The sequence below is a fragment of the Protopterus annectens genome, chromosome 17.part0 (assembly GCF_019279795.1).
Source record: "Protopterus annectens isolate FY-2018-M chromosome 17.part0, PAN1.0, whole genome shotgun sequence".
Lineage (NCBI taxonomy): Eukaryota > Metazoa > Chordata > Ceratodontiformes > Protopteridae > Protopterus > Protopterus annectens.
In genome coordinates this window covers 214,073,719-214,095,520 of record NC_056751.1, presented here as the reverse complement: position 1 = coordinate 214,095,520, position 21,802 = coordinate 214,073,719, and positions in this window count along the sequence as shown.

Sequence of the window (21,802 nt, the reverse complement as noted above, 5' to 3'; positions counted from 1 at the left end):
TGCATGTTCAAATGTGTGTTTCTCATTTTTCTTCTGTATTTTTATTACATAGATAATATGTAGTTTGACATATCTTTACTCATTGAGTTTGTCTGTCTGCTGCCAGTTTTTTTTTAATTATGTAAATAGTATGTATTATGGTTGTTCACATGAAAATGAACTTTGATGACATTGCAGTTATTATAACTTAGTCTGGGAGTACGTGCCAGTGACAACACAAAAAGACTCCTCTCAGAAACAAAATTTTGCTCATGAATATTTTTGTAGTGCAAATGAAATTATGCCTAATGATATTTGTTAACTTTTTTTTTCTTTCTTTAAGGCTGCTCTTAAACATTGACAACATAGTTCAGTAGAACATTTTAGAACCTATATTATAAAGGTGGTGTAACAGTGACCAATAAAAATGTACACAAAAACATTAATATAAGCCATGTTCAAAACTTTGCAAGACAATAAAAGACACCAAGAAGTTATGCAAAGAATTCACCCAGAATGACCCTGAAAAACATGTCTGTAAAGACATTTACAATTGTCTTCTTATTTAAACTTTATGGGTGATACATAAATCTTTTCTTAAAATAGTAATATTTCTCCACAATGTTTCAAAAATGCCCCACAATATGCATTAAAGTTATCAGCAGATATATATACTGTAGAGGTATGGGGGTATTCACAAAAATCTGTAACACTGCAGTACCTCAATAAATAGCAAAAGTACATTTGCATAATGCGACTTGATGATTAGCCATGTTAAGTACGGCATATGGATAATGCTGGGGTGATGTCTGTACATTAAATTATCAAAGTCACAGTAATAGAAGCATTTGCTCTTCTGAAGCAAGATGGATCAGCTACGCAATTAGGTGAAAAGGTTAGTGTTTGGAGGTACGTTAGAGTTGCAGATTTGAATCTCAATTCCTCTAATTTCTGTTCAAGAGGCCATGTTGTGGGCGGTCACATGACTGATGGGAGAGACAGAATGAGATGTCAAGCCTGATGCAATGAATGTTCACAAGTGGAATTCATAGCTACAACATGGGCACTCTAAGCAGGTTACAGAGTGCCAACACAGATAAGGGCTAAGTTCATCATATAAATGGGACTGATCAAGGAAGTGAAGAAAGTGAGACACTTGGCAAGAGAAAGCAGGGAAACAAATGTAAAGGAAACCTAAAGAAAACATGAATTGGTGAAGAACAAACATTTCTTGCTGGGAGAGGTGCCCATTTTCCAATTTTTATGAAGGATAGCGGGGAAGGGTAGCAAGGATCATTTCTAAGGATGAAGAAGGGAAGAGGAAGAGTAGCAGGGCCAGTCAAGCAAACAAACATAAGATGCAGACAGAGGAGGGACAGACAGAAAAGTGTGAGAGCTGCAATTGCAGACAGAGTGGACAAGTAGTGATGGGGAGGATTTGACTCCAAACAGCATATGGAGAGTGATAGACAAGAAAGGAGAATATCATGATAGCAAACAGAGTAAAGTATGATGAGACTAACAGACTGGTCCAGAGAAGAACTCACCCATTTGTCAGCCAATCTCATGGCTGGCAGCATGAGCAGGGCCCACTTCAAGTGGCTTGATAAATGGTGCTGGACAGCCTCCTGATTCTATAAGCCTCAGAATGAGACACGTCAATGTCCCACTGCAGACAACCATCTGAAGGTCCATTTGTGTCCAGCCACCTCACCTGCCACTGGTTGACCAGCATGGGTCCCTGTGAAGCACCTTCAGTCAAATTGCCAGTGCATCTTTGAATGGTCACCATTAAGGACACCTGCAAGGCCTCTAGGAGTACTTTCATTGCCCCTGTAATGAGGTACAACTGGCGATTGCTGGGGACCCAGCAGAAGGTACATTGGCTGCTGAAAGCCCTGGTGGCAGCTGCAAAATGACATCATGCACTAAAGTTAACATTATAAGAGAGGGGAACAAAATAAGAAAGAAAAAAATGAAGCACATTAATACATCTGTGTACAGTAGGCAAGATGAGTTTTTTATGGATACCTATCAACATACCACATTTTCCACACCATCTGTATCGTTTCTCTGTGTGTGTGTGTCTCTCTCCTCCTTTTAGACATGCTTCCTGATTTCAGGCAATCATGTCATCTGTTTTAAGATATAGAATAGACAATAATCAGTGCAGCATGCTCTTGCCTGTAGAAGGTAAACCCAGCAAAGGACAATAGCCAGATACTGCAGTGCAAAGCCTTACATGCAGTGATTACAATAGAATATTGACACTCTTTCCTTAACCACTGTCTCAGTCTAGTGGAGCAGATCAGGACGGTGGCTCTTCAGGCCACTGTACCTATGCCAACACCACTGAACAGTGTAAGTTATAGTAGTGACACTACTTGCCACTCCAGCAATCTGGTACTGGACATCAGTTTTATACATGGTGTCATTACGCTGCCCCTCCAGTAGTTCCCTGTATTCTCTGTGCAGCAACATGAGAAAGATCTTGGTCCCTTGATTATATCAGACAAGAACCTTGCTGCAAACATCACTTGAAGATGTCACATCCACTCTGTTGGAAAGCTAGATGATGAAAATGATACCCTCGTGTGCATGGATGCAAGTTATGTCCACAACATTATGGACATCACTGGGCAGCAAGAATGTTCAATGGAATGTATCGTTAATATGGACATGAGATATATGAGTACAACATACTGTTCACATGACTTCCCAAAATGGGTATGGGCAAAGCTGAGCATGATAGCAATTTAGAGATGAGCACATGGAGTCACTTCACTGGCTATGAGTCCCATTTTAGTAGTATAAAATCCAGGTCACCAGGTTGTGGAAGAACACATTACAACAAGTAACTTAGGAATATATGTATAAAGAAGATAACACCATTTTCTTGGTATACACGCATACTAACAGCAGACAAGACAACCAGTAATGGATCTTGGGACTACAAGATATACACAAGGGTGCACAGAAACAACGGTTTTAGATACTGAGCAGTGCAGTGTGTGCAGGTAACTTCACACAAGGGCATAACTGCCATTTTTTCTGCTGTAGGGTGATCACCCTGACAGGGAATAGAGGGCAATTGTAGTATGGGCTACAGTCATGCTGTAGTGGGTTTACCCTTACAGGGAACAGAACAGAACAGTTGAGTGTACAGGCAGCTGTTCAATGGTGTGGGGCTCACCCTGACTAGGAACAGAGTACAAGGAGACCACACTGTACCATATGCACACAAATATTGTAACACATCCTCCAGGGGAAATGAGTCCTCCTGTACAAAGGTCACATCATGTGCTGTCAGCACAGTCCAGCATGTCGCAGGGTGAGACTGCTGACAGCAGATTAGCAGAAATGTATGTGACTAATACAGGGAGGCAGGGGGACAGTGCTCCCACATAGGGGTCTATTACAGACAGTCATGCATACACACACTTATCTACCTAGCTATGCTAGAGGTGTACGTATCATGTTATGAGAATGGTAATGGCTGGAAAAGTTCATTTTACTGGAAACAGAGGTGTCGCTGCAGGCTCTATGCACACTTGGCATGTATATCCCTGACAAAAGTGAAGCAAACACATTTTCTTGCCCTTTGTGTAGTAAGGAATGATACAGGACATCACTGTTATACACAGCCATGATAAGACACTAAAACAGTGCATTGCAGGATCATCACTATGATACTGTATGCAAGGAACAAAGTGCAGGATATTGTCATGGACTGGTCTGCCCCAAAAATGGACTATCAACATGGAAGCAGCCTACGCAGGTGGAAGATTATTGGTAGCTCTGCCTAGGGTAAGTAAGAAAACTATCAGAATGGATGTTTCCTTGGTAACAGCTGCCCAGATGTTTCTAAGGGATCCAGCGGGCTAGCCTAACATTCAGTGTTGTATACTAATCCACACGTTCACGGGTTAGTCCTCTGAACAAATATGCATGTATGTTCTCAATGTACATTGAGATTGCAACCATGCTACCCTGCAATGGGCGTTATGTAAATGCTGATTTATTTATGCAAATAATTCCCGCGTACCTTTGTGTGTGTGTACTACATTATAACAAGATTGACATATATGTGCCTGCAGTTCTACTGGTAAATTGTCTTAATGGTTTCACAGTTACTAATGGCAGGGATGGATCTAGCATAGGGATCCCCAGGCAGGTGCAAGCTGGGTGTCCCATCAGTGCTGCTACCCATATCATTCAGACAGCTCTATCATAAATTATGTTTTAATGAACAATCATGGTTGCTAACTTCCATAATTTTGCATCAGTACAGTAAATAAATTAAAAACAGTGTCTCCTGTCCTTTTCATCCCTATTCTTCAGTAAATTGTTTACCACCTGCTATCTGGTTGACTTGCCATCTGCACAAACTGCTGCTCATCCTCACTTTGACATTTGGATTTTTCCATATTGGGGAAACCTGCAAGCGAGGATTTTTTTTTTTTGAGCTAGACGTTAATAGCAGTAGCTCACATTTGCATAAGTGCTGTGGGTTTTGGGATTCATCCTCTGCTCAATCTCTTTTAATTTAATTATTGTTTAAATAACTTCAGTACACAGTTGACTCTGCTCACCATCCAGTGGCAGTGGTAGACGTTCTGCTCATAGTCCAAAGCTGATTTGTTGCTCAATATCTCACAAACAGACAAAAAGGTAACAAAACTACTTTTCTCAAACAAATGGAAATGAAACCAATGTCCTTATAAAAGGTAAGTATGTCCCATTTTCTTGCCAGAAACAAGGCATAAATGTTGTTGTATCTTTCGGCTTTTCCCGGTTAGGGGTCACCACAGTGGAACTCCGGTCCGCTAATGATTGGCAGAAGATTTATACATACCGAGTTGCCAGCCCTGATGCACAACCTTAAACGAAGGTACGCCCATTGAAGCATGTCTCCACACAGAAGATGCTTTAGCTGAGAATCGAACAGGACGCCTTACTGTGAGGCGACAACGCTACTGCAGCATCACCACCGCAGTTCTATTGAAAATATATTTTATGCATTTTTTTATTATTTAATTATATTAAAGATATTTTAAAAAGAACCCTTATTAAACCAGTCACTGTCTGGCCACTCTCATTCACTTAGAGAAGCATGATAAATAACAAACATATTTCTCAAATGTACTTGCACTGATTTATGAACATGGGAGGATATTGCTGCTTCAGAAATGAATACCGATATTGCATTTGTGGTCATGTCTGAAGTGCCATTTGCAGTAACACTAGATGAAGCGCTTAGGCATACCCTCAATGTCTTAGCACAAAAATTCTGGAAAAAGCCAAAAATAATAGGGGGAGCCCAAAATCTTGGACAGATTTTTAAGTATTGTTTTTATAAACTTAGAAAGTTGCTAGAATAGCTTAATGTTTGAAATGCTGGGATCTGTTTGAGAGAGTCCCAAAATACAGAGACTGATTGGCTGAAAGGTTCAACTTACATATACTAAGTCTGAGATGCAATTTCTTGGATTATGCTTTTTTCCCGAGGTATGGCAATCTAGGAGTTGGTATATATGTTTGCTCCTGCCTTCCCCCACAAAATGAAGTTTTAAAGAGAAGAGTAATTTTCAAGATTTGTTGTTCTCTGGGTTTTCTGTCTTTTTTTTTTTTCAGATTTTTGGCACGTGGCATTAAGAGTGCTGACATTTCAATAGGCAACTGCTAGAATAACATGTTTTCCTTAGCTTGTATTTTCTGAAGGGTATAACGTTTGAAACTCAAATGTTTGCCATTATTTAGTGATGTCAGTCCTCAATGATTTGACAGAAAACAACAAATTTTATAAGGGCCAAAAATATGAGGCAAAAATCTGGACATTCTGCAAATTTATGGAAAGTGTGGTGTGAGGTGAGTGTGGTAATAATTGTATCATTGTTGGAAAGGTCACCAATGGTGTTCATCATCTAGTGATGTAAGGCATAACCAGCAATACTTGCACCACAAAAGTGCATGCACTGTTGTAAGTGGACTACTGCTTACATCCGTACTAGTAGCATATGGAGAAATCTGTGGCTGCCAATATGTGCACCAACAACATAGATGGCTATGGGAAAATTCGCCCAAGGTTTCCTGTGTGAAACCAAGGCAAAGGTCACACATGTGCCAGATGTGGGAATCACAGGAACTGTCTGGATGTCACAAAGACACATAGTATACAATACCAGGTGCATTGCACAACATCTGGCAGATGAAGAAGTAGAAGCAATTCCAGCTGACAAACTCTACACCATGTGGAGTATCTGCGATCTTGTGCAGACAATGGAGAAAAAGACTTCATATAATCTGCTTGTGTTGTAGAATGTCTGCTTAGTGGTGTTTCTGTCCTCTGCTGTCAGTGGAAAGAATATATGTTTCCCCACATGTTGCAGCACCTCATCAAGGAAGTGCTTTAGGACTTACGCAGCTGATGCCTGTGAAACATTTAATGTGTTCACAGTGGGACACAGAAAAGTACCATAGAAAGTATGGTTAATGCTATGCAAACATTTGTGTCCACTAGATTTGACATCCATGCATTCTCATTGATCCCATAAGTGAGTGGAGCATGTCCATTAACTCTCGTATAGTGACTCTGTCCACACTAGAACGGTCAATACTGTCTTGTTGATGGGCTGTGAGACTCTGCTGGATCTACCTGTGACATAGAGAATGACAACATGAAACAATATGGACATTGGCTCTGAATGTGACTACTAACACAATTTACTCTGCTAATGCTGATGCTACTCCATGTATCATAACAGGTGTGAAGATCCTGCCCCTCATCACAGATGGTCAACACAGCTCTTCGTGCTAATCTAGACATTTCTGAATCACTCTGCCAAGTTTCATTTCATCACCCGCCTATGTCATAGATCCCAAGAGAACACTGACAGTCATCTGCATGCATTATGACATAATTTACATATGATGTATACCACACATTCTCATTGGCACCATGATCAAGATTTTTCTGTCTCTGAATTATACGCTCCTGCACATCACTACTCATTGCAGTATTTATTTTGTAATATTGTATGTTATTTGTTGATGAATACCCCCTATTGAGAAGAGAAGACTGATGGTGGGTCAGAATCAGTCCGAAAAAAATCACAAAGGTAGCCGGGTGCATTATACATTTTACAATATATTCAGACACGTTTTGCAGTATGAAAAAATATGTATAAGTAGCCAACTGCAGTGAAAAGAACGAAAATATAGACTAGATAAATAGATGGCTGGAGGATTCTATACACTAATCCAGACTGGAAACTGTAACCTGAATACCAATGTGCTAATTTAAGAATTATGACTGAAAATGGACGAATGGATATGGATAGAGCATGGAATAACAAGAAGGAAAGAGTGCAGCTCTCTTATATGATCTAATCATTACTTTAGAAAATGTCTCCTCTATGTGTGTGTGTGTGTGTGTGTGTGTGTGTGTGTGTGTGTGTGTGTGTGAGTGAAGGCATATTGGTGGCATAGAAGTGCAGCGCTTAGGCAGCACTTAGTTCTTAGTCGGGGCCCCTTCTTTGTAGAGTAGGTATGTCTACCCAGTGTCTGTATGGGTCTGTCCTGGATCCTCTGATTTCCTTCCACACCCCAAAGCTATGTAGTAGGAAAATGTACATTTATCCAGTTTGTTGGCTGGAGGTGTATATACTGTGTGAGAGTGAGTGTGTGTGTCTATATATCTATATCTATATATATATATATATATATATATATATATATATATATATATGTCTACATGTATATGTATATATATATATATATATATATATATATATATATATATGCATATATAAATAAATATATATATATATATATATCTATATATATATATATATATATATATATATATATATATATATATATATATATATATATATATACAGAGAGAGAGAGTGAGAGATCATGTGTACCATTGGATGCTCACCTATTTATTTACTATTTGCTGACTGGAAAAGTCTCACTCAGCAGAAAAAAAATACATTTTCAGCCCAAGCCCAGGGAGAAAAAACTCCTCAGAGGCTGCAAATATCACATGAATCTGTAATGAATTAGATTAACTGCACAATTCTAATGGTTATGTACAAACATTATATAGAATCAAGACATAAATTTAGAAATAATACACTTTAAATAATCTTAAAAGAATGATAGTTATGGACAGAAAATTCAATAATTGTTTATGTGGAGAGTAATAAAAACAATGACAGTTGAATTTAAAGTAGGTTGCATTTCATAGTTAACTATGTCTGTGAGTGTACAGTATGCTACATTTGAGAGGAAGCTGAAGATGATTACAAGTTGTGCATACATGAAAAAGTGCTAGTGGAATAGATAATATTATATTGGTGTTATTTCCTGTTAGTGCTAGAGACTAATTGAGGAGAAAGTGACCATCAAAAAGAGAGTAAGAAATCAAGGAAAGAATTGTCAGATGAGTGACAGGGTAAGAAAATGGTTATAGGTTAAGCAAGACTGTTAAGAAAAAGCTAGTGAATGGTGAGAGACCAGATTGTTTAATTACTGAAAAAGTAGTCTTGCAAAAAAAGGTACTGGAGATAGGGCAGGGATATTTACAATATTTACAGTAGTTAGGTATAATTACACAGGTTGAAAATATTTATGACAGTTTAGTTAATATGTGTCATTCAGAAATAATATTTAACTTGTGAGATGTTAACCATGGGCTGTGTAAGAGCAAAGCCAATAATATGAAAGGTCTTTCTTAAGATCAGTTCTAAAGGTGACAAGGTTATTAGAAAATCTCAGACAGACTGGGATTGTGTTCCATATTATAGTGACATAAGTACAGCATGGGGCATCTTCTGCTGACACAATAGACTTGTGAACCTTCAGAAGATCTGTGTCTTGCAAGGTGCCATTATCTTGATTGTGTATAATGCTGAATGATTTCCCTTAGGGTTGTATACTTTTGTTGACTGTATACTATATTGCAGGATACATGTAGATGAGAGTAGGTGAATTAATGAGGCAATTCAAGCCAGTTTTACTTTTTTAGGGCAATACAGTGGTGTGACCTGCAAGACAGTCTTGTTGAAAACCCTATTACCTTATTGTAGCATCATAGGTGTGGTTGGCAAGTTTTCCATAAAGTGCCCTATGTTTCCTGTGTGTCTTTTTGATAGTCTTTGTATATGCAAGTTGAATTTCAAGTTGTCATCTATAATGACCCCTAATAGATTTGTGTATGTGATGAGTTCTAGTTTTGGGTTATTTAGGGAGGTAAAAGTGAAAACAGCACTGTTTAGGTTGTGTATTTCGGGAAGGAATAGGACTAACTTTATTTTCTTTGGATTTAGTAGGAGCTCAGAGTTATTAAGCCAGGATTCAGTGGATTTAAAAGATTGCTGGTTTATATGATGAAGGTGGTACAGAGTTTTGGCAGAATATATGAGGTCTGAGTCATTGACATATTGCATTAAGGATAGATGTTTGAATGCAGCATGGAAGCCATTAGTGAAACTATTAAAAAGCAGAGGAGCTAGAATAGGTCCTTGGTGGACTCCAGTATGAACATCTAGGAAAGCTGAACAGGCTATTTGCCATTTGAGAGACCATTGTCAATCCAATAGGTAGCTGTTGAACCATTCTAGGCATGGGGAATAAGAGAAAAAAGAAGACACCTGTTGTAATAGCTTGGGATGAGATACAGTATCAAAGGCTTTTGATAACTTGTGAAATAAGGCAGAAACCAAGTTGTCACAGTTTCTTCCTTGGATAACTATGTTGAGAAAATTTAGAAGTGCAGTGATAGCACTGTGTCCTGGTTGAAAGCCATGCTAAGTAGGGGTGAGAAGCTGATAGTCTTGGATGTGTTAGAGAACTTGTTTGTGAAACATTTTTCTAGGTTTTGGATAAAAGAAACAGTATTGCAACTGGCCTAAAGTTTAAAAAATCAGTGTAGTTTTCACCCTTATGTAGTAAAATAATGTATGATTTGTTTCCCCAAAGGGATGGGCCATAGAATTCACTGTGGATTTATTAATATGAATACAGGTTAGGCTATAACATCTGTGGCAAGTTTGAAATACTCTTTGGGGAGGGTATCTGGAGTAAGTTTAGAGTGATTTAGTTTTGTAGGTGTGTTTTACAGAGAAGGTGGGTACAGCATGCAGTGTGAGGGTGAGCATGTTGGCATGTACTTGAGTTAGTGGATGATTTATGTTATGGTCATAATATCAATGAAGTACCAATTACATTTTGATGTTGTCTCTGATAAAGTGATGGATTTAGTTGGCCTTTCTTCCCAAAGGATAACAAATACTTAATGGATGACCAGAAAAGCTTTGGATTGTTTTGATGTGTGTCCTAGAGTATGGTATAGTATCAGTTTTTTGTCAGCTGTAATTTTGTTTTGGTATGGTTATGGAAATGTTTGCATACTTGAAGGTTTTGCTGTTTTGTGATAAGCCCTGTTTTTTTAAGTGTGTATGAGTTCTTGATTTGTTAGCCATGGAGGTTCTTCAAATAAAAGCCTTTTCATTAAGTATGCTGAGAAACACAGTATTGGATTATGGCTTTGTGTTGTAATGAGCTGAGATGGCAGAAGCATGGATTTTTATAGAAGAAAAAGATAGGCTCTTGTCAAGCATCTCAGTCAAATATTGTAAAATCTGAGGAATATTGGGCTTTGCTGTGTTTGTTCCTTGTGCTTGGTTCCAAGCACAGAATATCTTTCATTTATCAGCATAATATTTTCTAGTACTAGATCTTCTGGCTTCCAAAATGGCATCCATCACAGATTTACTGAGAGGTGTTGTTTGAATAGTTAATTGATCAGCCATGCTGCAAGATTCAGAGTTTGGAGCTGAGTGTGCAGAATTTGATTGTTCTGCTGAGACAGTAGATGAGGTATTTGAGGGAAGTACCATGGAGGAAGTTGAGACATATTCCTTAGAAGTGGGTACCAGTGCTGGCAAGGCCAGTCCGGGGCAACTAGGATCATTTTTGTTTTTTCCTGTCTGACTTTTAGTAAGACCTTGGAGAGTAGAGGCAGAGGGGGAAAGGCATAGATGGATAGGTATTTCCAGCTGAAGGATAGGGCATCCATTGTCCATGCTTTTTTGTGATGAGTTCTTGTGCAGAATTTGTCCAACTGATAATTTTGGGGAGAGACAAATACATCTGTGTCTGGGCTCCCCCATTTCTGTGTTAACATGTTGAAGATTTGTGGATCCAGTTTCCATTCGTGAGGGTCCATAAGATTTCTGCTTAGGTCGTCTGCCAGAGTATTTTGTTTTCCTGGCAGGAATTTAGCTTGAAGATGTATTTGGTAAGTCAAGGCTGTGTTCCATAAGGCCATGGCTAGTCTGCAAAGGGGGTAGGAATGTGTACCACCCTGCTTGTTTATGTACCACATAACTGTGGTGTTGTCCATCTTTATCAGTAGTTGTCCTGGATGAAGTAAGTCCTTGAAGGCTGTCAGAGCATTGTGAACAACTAGCATCTCTTCCTGGTAGATATGCAGATGCATTTGGTTTGGGCTCTATTTGCCCTGAATGCATCTCCCCACCAAGTGGGCCACCCAAGCATAGTCTGATGCATCTGTAGTTAAGGTTTGGGTGGCAGGGGGTTGAGTGAATGACAGTCCCTTGTTTTGGTGACATGTCTCTGCCCACCAAAGAAACTCCTGTTATAGGCAGGAAATGAGAGGAATCATTGATTCCAGACTGTGACAATGTTGACTCCATAAACCTTTTAGGTACCATTGAAGTTTCCTCATATGCAGTCTCGCATATGGAATTAGTAGAATGCAGGATGCCATGAACCCCAAAGCCTGCAGAATTTGTCTTGCAGATAACTGGGTTTTTGTTGCCATTTGTTTGAAGTATGTTGTCAGTTGCCTTTGTCTGGCATAAGGTACGCCATCTGGGCAGTTGTATTCAAGCGTGCACCCAGGAATGTAATTATTTGAGGGGGTACCAGTTGTGATTTCTTTTCGTTTATGGTGTACCCTAGGCATGCTAGAAGCCTTTTTACAAATGCCAGATGTTGAAGAAGAGTGTCCTTGTCCTCTGCTTGAATGAGACAGTTGTCCAGATAAGGATAAATTTGTATGCTTCTTTGTCTGCAGAATGCAATTACTGGTGCCAGGCACTTTGTAAAGACCCTGGGCGCAGTAGATAAGCCAAAGGGTAGTGCAGAGAACTGTTAATGCAAAAAACCTGCTTTGAAGTGGAGGTATCTTCAGCATGATTCCCTTATTGGGATATGCAGGTATGCCTCAAGTCTAGAGTTACTGACCAAGCATTCCTGCCTAGCATAGGCAGTAGCTGTTGTAAAGTCAGCATTTTGAATTTTGGAATGTCCAGGAACGTGTTCAAAATCGATAAGTTCAGTATTGGACACCATAAAGTGTCTTTTCTGGGTACCAGGAAAAGTCTTGAATAAAAACCTTGTCCTTTTTCATTTTCTGGTACCAGTTGAATAGCCCCCATATCCATGAGGGACATGACTTATTTCTGGGCCTCTGCCCACTGGTTTTGTGGCAGATCCAGCCATCTGTTTGGAATTGGCAAAGTACGGAAATGAAATCTGTTCCCCTGGGATACTATGTTTAATACCCATTTGTCCTGGGTAATTAACTGCCAATTCTGAGCATGAAGTGCTAGTTTTACCCCCAAGGGGGCTGCCAAAAGGTAAGTGCTTGATGATGGTAGAGGAAAGTCATTGAGACTGCTTACTGTAGGGTTGTGCTTAGTTTCATCCAGTTTTGGATGTGGCAGCACCCCATTGCTTTCACCTGTAAGAACTCTGTGATTGGTACCTGGAGCCTTTTGAGCATGTGGATTTGCCTTGAGTGGCACTGTTGGACACAGGAAAGGACCGATTTTTAGTAGGCCAGTGTCTACTGAACCTGGGTGGCTGCACTTGCAAGAAATCTTTTACAGTTTGCATAGATTTAGCTTTGTCTTCCATTTTCTTTAAAACCTCTTCTGCCTTATTACCAAACAGAGTATCATGCTGCAAAGGGGAATCCAACAATTTAGCTTTAACATGATCAGGCAGATTTTGTTCCTTGAGCCAGGCATGCCTTCTAATCACAGATCCAGTAATGGTGGCCCTACAAGAGGCCTCCAAGGAATCAAAACCACATTGCAAAGTATGCTTTCCAACCTGTTCTGCTGAATGCAATAATTCCTGTAACTCTTTATTTTCCACACAATCAGAAATCAACATAATTTTCTGTTTCAGTAAACCCATAACATGTTGTTGATATTTAAGCATATTAAACTTGCAGTTTAAGGCCCTGATTGCCAAGGTTGCAGACATATAAACCTTCTTTCCCCATCTGTCCAGCTCCCTGGAATCTCTGTCAGAGGGGGTAGGATTTTTGGCTGTAGAGGCCTTTACACCCTTGGGACCCTGAGAAATAGTCTCAGGATCAGCAGCAGGATTTTTTAATAGAAATTTGTGGGAGTCAGGAACCCTGTAATATCTGTCTGGCTTACTAGGAGCCGGAGGCAGAGAATCAGGAGCCATGCCTGAATCCAAAAACACATCATCAACAATGTCTAATACAGGAGGAATTGACAAATGCCTATGCTGAGGAAGAAGAAGGAAATCTCTAAGCCTCTTTTTTGATTCAGAGAAGTCCTGATTCTCCCAGTGAAAATGTTCCCTTAAAGTATGCAAAGTCTCTCCAAAAGAGTAATCCTCAGGAGGAGATGCAGATGGGAAGGATTCCTCTTCATCAGAATCCTCATAGGGTGGAATAGAAAATTCATGATCGGAAGAGGAATCAGAAGAAATGGAAACCTGATCTGAAGATTCATAATCAGTGCCTTGCCTAGGCCTCTTAGCAGGGGGGATTGGGAACCACTAATCAAGGTAATTAAATCCTCAGCAATTTTGATCATCTGTTTTTTAGGCATAGGGGCCTGAGCACCTGGCTCATGCATCATTTTTTTAGACATAAAATATGTTTTTGACCTTGTTTTTGAGGCTGGCATCGGTTTAATATAAAAATGTTTAGGCCTGAAAACACCCTCAGAAGCCGGTGCCTGCTCAGTGACTCCAGACCCATCCAAGGGAGAGACATCTGCAGGTTCAATACTCTGAGAATCTCGCGGCATACTGGACTCTGAATAAGTCTCGGTAGAGGCCTGGGACTCAAAAGAAGCGGGTATCAAGGGCTGCGAAAGTGCCTCACTGAGTACCAGCGAACTGGCGACTGGCTTAGGAGATGCTTCGGTTTTGGACCTCGACAGTCTATCTCTGTCTTTTTCTTTGCGTTTTTTATTAACTCTGGTAGTCGGATTGCTAACTGACAACATTTCAGGATAATTAAATCTTGAATCAAAATATTTAGAAGCAAAAATATACCAACGCTTAATAGTGTGTTGGTTAAATCTAGCACAAAACTGACAGCAAGGCACATTGTGATCAGGGCCTAGGCAAGGAATACAGTACAAATGAAACTCCTTATGAGGTATTTGCTTCCCACAAGTAATGCAATTATTAACTTTTACTAACATCGTTAAGGAGCAAGAAAAAGTTTCCCCAACAGGGTACTTAGCTTTAGTTTGAAGACTTTGGTTCTGAAACTTGAATGTGAAAATTTCAGGAGTCGGTCAACCAGCACTTGCGAACTGCTTCTGCTTCGGGCACTGTGTGGCAAGAAAGACTGAATAAAATGGCATTGGCTGCATGTTTTATACCCCTGACGACCTGACATCATGGAAGAGGAGACAGCAACTGACACAGGACCCAAGACTTTGTTATTCAGGCTGACTGAGGGCAACCTGCCAGAAGATTACCCCAAATGTAATGGCTGCAACAGTGAAACACGAAGAACATCTGAGATTTACAGAGAGTTGATAAACAAGGTATTAGAGAAATATACAGATGTTGCACATGTAAAAGAGCAAAGAATATCCTTTCTACTTCGCAGGGAGTTCACAATAGTAAAAGTAAACAGTAGGATAGATCATACATAGATACCATAATGGATAATTCTTGTTCCTGAGTTTGCAAAGTCTATGAGCCTCCAAAAGCATAAAACAACATCTCTGGCAATTAACTGTGCAGTAACTCCCAGCAACACTAAGCAGAAAAAAATTCATCAGTACCACACAGAAATATGACTAAAGTAGATTGGTGACTGTTACACCAATGTAAACAAAAATGAGAAGTGTTCATCCATTGCCATGATACAAGCTGTCACATGACATAGCAAAGCACATAAACCCAGACTGACCTCTGAAAAAGCAATTCCTAAAAACATAAAAAAATGATAAAACAATATAACAATTCAACAATTCACATATACAACAACACGCAAAAACAATACATAAAAACAAAAAATAAAAATAAATATGTATCATCTCCTCAGTTTCCTCATTTTCAATATGGGTTTTATGGACAAAAAAATCATTTCACCTTGTCCCTTTGTGAGATCTGAGCCACAGAATCCAGCACAACTCCATGCGCTTGGTCTCATTAACTAAATCACCCATTCTTAGACCTTCATGAACAACTTCTAAAACCATGAAGATAAACCTGTGTCCCTCACCCCTCTCATTCATGTGCTTAGCAAGAGCACTATAATTAAGCCCTCCACTATTTTATCGATTGATATTATATATCAATAAACTGAATCTAAATAATGCTCTAGCAAGGCATGTTAAGGCTAATCCATCTCATTGTTTCCTTTTCCTTGCCATCAATAAAATAGTGGATAATGATAGGGGGGTACATCATCGTTGAAATTGGATGAAAAGGAATTAGCATGGCAGTTGAGACTTAATGCCCATACACCTCCAGGACTTAATGACAGCTTGTCTATTAAGTGTATTCTTAAACTAAAATCGCTTGGTAGGTAGCCATTTGTCAGTGCTGCAGTATCATTTTTACCATTTGTATTACCATTATTAATAATATCATAACATTTTTTACATATTTATTTTAACTTCATCAAGGTAGTAGTTGCTGAGTCCCCTTTTGTTTCTTGGATCGGAGCAAAATTTTGCTATGTATTGCATGGTTTAGTTAGGTATATAATAAATTTATGGATGTTTTTGCCTGTAAGTCTATTTAATTCAGTGGATGTGACCTGTATGAAGTTGCATTTACATATATTTATATTTTTATCTGTATAATGTTGCTTATACCTAAATGTGTATGTTAGGATAGGTTTAATAAGTTAAGGTAACTTTTTGTAGTTACCTTTTAAAATGGAGGCAGGGTTTGAAAATGTGTAAATTGGTATGATGATATCATGTAATTTGGGATATTTAAGAATCCCTTTGGTTTTCTTTTTATTGTCTGATGAAGTTTGCTTATCCAATAAACAAAAGCGCTAACATAATTCACTGTGGCTTGGTGTGATCTTTCTTCAAACTTGTTTTAGTGAAGTTTGGTCAGTTAATTCAGTGTTAAATGGGGAAAAATAGCCACATGATGGAACATTGGAATGGCTGCAGAAGGACTGGTGCTATATTTTGGTTTTGTTCTTCAGTTTGCATTTGAAAATCGGTATCCCACAATTCTATTGGAGTGGGTGGGGTTATGTAATTATATATGCAAATTTCATGTTAATCAGCGTACAGATTTGTACCTATTTTTAATGGGCCTTGTCCAGATTTTTGATGTTTCCAGGTTGAGATATACGGTCTCTTTAGACCATAACACATTTTCCCACATGATTTTGGGAGACTTGATGCATAGTTTTGCAGATTTTAGCCAGGCCTGTCTGTTTTTCTGTGTGAGAAAAGGCTTCCATCTTCCAGCCCTACCCCAATAGCCCAGACATATGGAGAATATGGGAGATTGCTGTCACATGTAGTACACAACCAGTACTTGCCAGACATTCCTGAAACTCCTTCAGTGTAGCTGTAGATCTCCTGGCAGCCTCCCTGACCAGTTTTTGTCTTGTCTTAATCAATTTTGAAGGGACATCTAGTTCTTTGCAATGTCAATGCTGTCCCATATTTTCTCCACTTTTTTTTTTTTTTTTTTCTCCACTTTTTGATGACTGTCTTTACTGTGTTCCATGGAATATCCAATGCTGTGGACATGTTTTTGTACCCTTCTCCTGACTGATACCTTTCAACAATGAGACCCTTTGATGCTTTGTAAGCCCTCTGCGAACCATGGCTTTTGCTGTAGCAGGCAACTGAGTAAATGTCAGGAAAATCCTACTAAGACAGCTGAACATTATTTGGGGTTAATCAGAGTCTCTTTCATTGATGGCAGGTGTGTACCCAAGAAGACTGAATGTTGTAATTAAATCAAAAGGTGCTTCAACAAAGTATTAGTTTAAGAGTGTGCACACTTATGCAACCAGCTTATTGTATGTTTTTTTATTTTCCATATTTTCCCCTAACAGATTTGTTTGTTTTCAGTTGAATTGTACAGGTTATTGGTCACATTAAAGGTGTGAATAGTTTCAAAATAATTTATTGTGGTCTAATTTTTTTACATCACAAAAACTGGCATTTTAACAGGAGTGTGTACACTTTTTATATCCACTGCACTTGTGTGTGTGTGTGTGTGTGTGTGTGTGTGTGTGTGTGTGTGTGTGTGTGTGTGTATATATATATATATATATATATATATATATATATATATATATATATATATATACAGTTTGCCATGGAAAGACAGCTTATAGTAAACTAACCCTGATCATCCACAGAGAACCCTTACAGAGTAAATGACTATAATCTTCAAAAAGTCATTTAACATAGTTATACTTCAAACACAGACATTGCTGTAAAACAAAACAAAAAATAGGGAAATAAAGAAAACCAAGCTAGTGAAATTATTATAAGAGACCACCAAACAGAAGAAACATCCTCCATCTCAAATGCATTACTAAATGTACATTAAAATACAAAGCAAAAAAGGCAGAAAGCCAGACCATCATACAAGCTGAATATAGTTTACAGTAATAAAAGCACTAAAACCTCAATTAGAAGCACATTATCTGATTTTGAATAGGAAAATGCAGTCAAAAAAGTTAAAGAAGTAATAACCTCCTGACTAAAGCTAAAACATACCCCCACTCGGATAAAGGAAATAAATCAGCACAGACAGGAACAGGAAGTTATCAGAGTATGATGACAAAAAAGACTAACAGCCTCCATAGAAACAGGAAGAAGACAGCCAATCAAACTAACCTGAGTACACAAAAAATAAAACACTTCATAATATATGAATGCATATTAACCCATAATAAAGCACTAATGAAATTACCACAGAAAATCAATTGTATTTATTTAATTTAATTTAATTTTTCATTTGTTGATAGGAGTAGCTTGGCTGTAACAAATGACCTATTTCCTGTGGAGGTCAAAAAATCTTGTTTTCCTGCCTTACTGAACTAGAATAGTCCAGTCTTCAGAGTTTGCTGATCTCTGGGCTTTGTCTTGGTTCCTGTGCTATTCCATATCCTTATTTGGATAAAAGGAAGCATCTTTGTTCACCAGTGGGAGTGGGGAGCACTGAGCGGCCTATTTGTCCCTATAGGAGTGGTTCCAGCCAGAAACTTGTAGTCTATTGGCCATTTTGGGTCAATTCCTAGCTCTTTTCAGCCCCCTGTAATAAAGCCCACTTTAGCGGCTTTTGGCTTGTATTCAACTCAACACAGCTCCTCGTGGTGTCCTGCAGAGTTCTACAAGCAGCAGAGAGCAAAAGAGTGACTTTTTCCTGATTTAAGTATTTTTTCTGGCTTTTGATTTACTGCTCTGTTCATACAGCTCTGCATTCTATTTAAACTGTTTTTGTGCTGATTAACTGTTTTGCACTTTTAAAAAGTTATTTGTTGCTTAATTTACCTGTAGGCTAACACACTTAAAAGCATTTATAGCATTTACTGTCTGTTTTTCTTCTGTTTTCTGCAAAAGAAAAACAAAAAACAAAAATCTTGTTTACTGAACTAGAATAGTCCAGTCTTCAGAGTTTGCTGACCTCTGGGCTTTGTCTTGGTTCCTGTGCTATTCCATATCCTTATTTGGATAAAAGGAAGTGTCTTTGTTCACCAGTGGGAGTGGGGAGCACTGAGCGCCTGTTTGTCCCTAGAGGAGTGGTTCCAGCCAGAAACTTGTAGTCTATTGGCCATTTTGGGTCAATTCCTAGCTCTTTTCAGCCCCTGTAATAAAGCCCACTTTAGCGCTTTTTAAGCTTGTATTCAACTCAGCACAGCTCCTCGTGGTGTCCTGCAGAGTTCTACAAGCAGCAGAGAGCAAAAGAGTGACTTTTCCTGATTTAAGTATTTTTCTGGCTTTTTGATTATTTACTGCTTAGCGACTGCATTTTCACCTGTTTATACAGCTCTGCATTCTATTTAAACTGTTTTTGTGTTGATTAACTGTTTTGCATTTTAAAAAAGTTATTTGTTGTTTAATTTTACCTGTAGGCTAACACACTCAAGTCGCTAGCCGTTAAAACAATTATAGCATTTACTGTCTGTTTTTCTGCAAAAAAATCTTGTTTTCCTGCCTTACTGAACTAGAATAGTCCAGTCTTCAGAGTTTGCTGATCTCTGGGCTTTGGCTTGGTTCCTGTTCTATTCCATATCATTATTTGGATAAAGGGAAGCTTCTTTGTTCACCAGTGGGAGTGGGGAGCACTGAGCAGCCTATTTGTCCCTAGAGCAGTGGTTCCAGCCAGAAACTTGTAGTCTATTGGCCATTAAGCCCGCTTTAGCGTGGAGTTGCCCATAGAGCACCATCGGGCAGCGCCGGTTAAACAAGGTTAAACTATTTCTGGCTCCATAAAGTCTGCTTTTCAATTTTTCCCTTAGAACTTCTCTACTTGCAATCTAAACAGTCTATTCTCTATCTCAAAAGCATTTTTATATAGGTAAAGCTCAGCACTTGCTCCTAAAGCATTTTTATATAGGTAAAGTACTTGTATACTAAACAAAGTACTACATTAGCCTAGAATCCTTTGAGTACCCATTTCCTATAGGTCCCTTCTGACTCAGTTACACAGCAAACTTTTCACTTCTTCTAGCATCTCCTGTTCAGCTGGTGAATATCTTGAGGCAATGTTACAATTGCCTCATGTACACAGACAACCCACTCCTTCTCCCACAAAACACAAATACATATGAGAGATGCAACTATATAGCCAAACTGGAGGTTGAGCTCTCTCAACTCAGGACTGGCAAGACCAGACAGGAGGAGAAGGAAACCACGCACACCACAAACCCAGTTTCACATAGAACTATCACAACTGCAAAACAAACACATAAACACACAAAGACATACTCGGAGGCACTGATCAAAAATCTACCAAAACTACAGAGACCTCCAAAGCAGACACCCAAGCAACTACCACCTCAAGACATAAGACATGCAACACATAGTTCTCAAAGTCAGTGTGCTAAACAGTCACAGCCCTTAAGGCCAAACACAATGCCAGACACACTTGTTATAGGTGACTCCATAGTCAGACACACTGACGTCCCACTCACCAGACTGAACAAGGAAAAGATCACAGTAAGCTGCCTGTCAGGCTAGAAGCCACATAACACAAGCACTCAGGTCACTCCACAGCAAGTACAAGTATGACTCAGTCATTGTCCATGCCGGTGTGAACTACATGAAAAGAGACATAGAGGAGCTCTCAGATTATGTATCCCAGGCCGGTATGACCCTGACCCTGAGCAGTAGCCTACCTTCACCAAGAATGATGCCACAATACAGAGAGAAAATGATCAGCTTTAATAATTGGCTTAATTACTGGTGTCATTCTAATGTCTGTCTGCCGCACCTGTCACCCTGGGCTTCCGGATATTGGCAAAGGCTCTACCCCCATAGTGCCTTTTGATAAACCCTAGAAAACAAAAATGGAGAAAACTAAGGTCAAGATGCACTCGAAGCCCTCCTCAGTATGGAGAACATCGATGTCTGTGCTTTGACTGAAACCTGGTTCAAGGCTCCTGAGAGCACCCCAGCACTATCAGGTTATACCTCATATCATGCTCCGCCCCAAAATCCAGACGAAAGGAGGGAGTATCCATATTCATAAAGGATACCCACACCTCCAGGGTAGTGGCACATCGAGACCATCCAGGTGCAATTAACCATAGGTAAAACTGCCCTACAGTTTGTAATATGCTACAGACCACCTTCTCAAACTCAGGAAACCCACACAGCCTTCCTGAAGACACTGGAGAGTATGAATGTCTCTCCAAACACCATCATATTGGGTGACTTCAACTACCCAAACATAGACTGGGAACATTACTCAAGCCCCAACACCCTAGCCCAAAGGTTCCTTGAGTTCATAAACTCAAATGCTATGGAACAACTAGTCACCATTCCCACAAGAGGAGAAAATATACTAGACCTGATCATCACAAACATGGGGACAAAAAGTATATCCTCAGATCATAAATTAATCTCACTGGAGATCCACATCCCTCACCCCCAGCAAAAAGACCACAGTGAAGAACTTCTCAAAAGCAAACTTCACACTTCTTAAGACTGATCCTTCAAGGCCCCGAGCCAGTGGAAACCACAACCCACGCTGCTGAAACCCTTACAAATGCCTTCTACGAGCACCTCCAGGAATGTATGGATCAAGCAATCCCTAATAAAATCAAGACCCTTTCCACCAAAGGCAGGCCCGGGTCTGGTGGACTCCAGCCATAAACAAACTCTACAACAAGAGGAGAAAGCTACTACATGACAGAGCAAAATCCCTAAATGGGAAGGCATCTCTGATCAATACTAGCAAAAACTCATAAAATCATCCAAGGCCAACTTTGAGAGAAAAATCGCTAATGACACAAAAGACAATCATAAAGCCTTCTTTAGCTATGTTAGAAACCTGG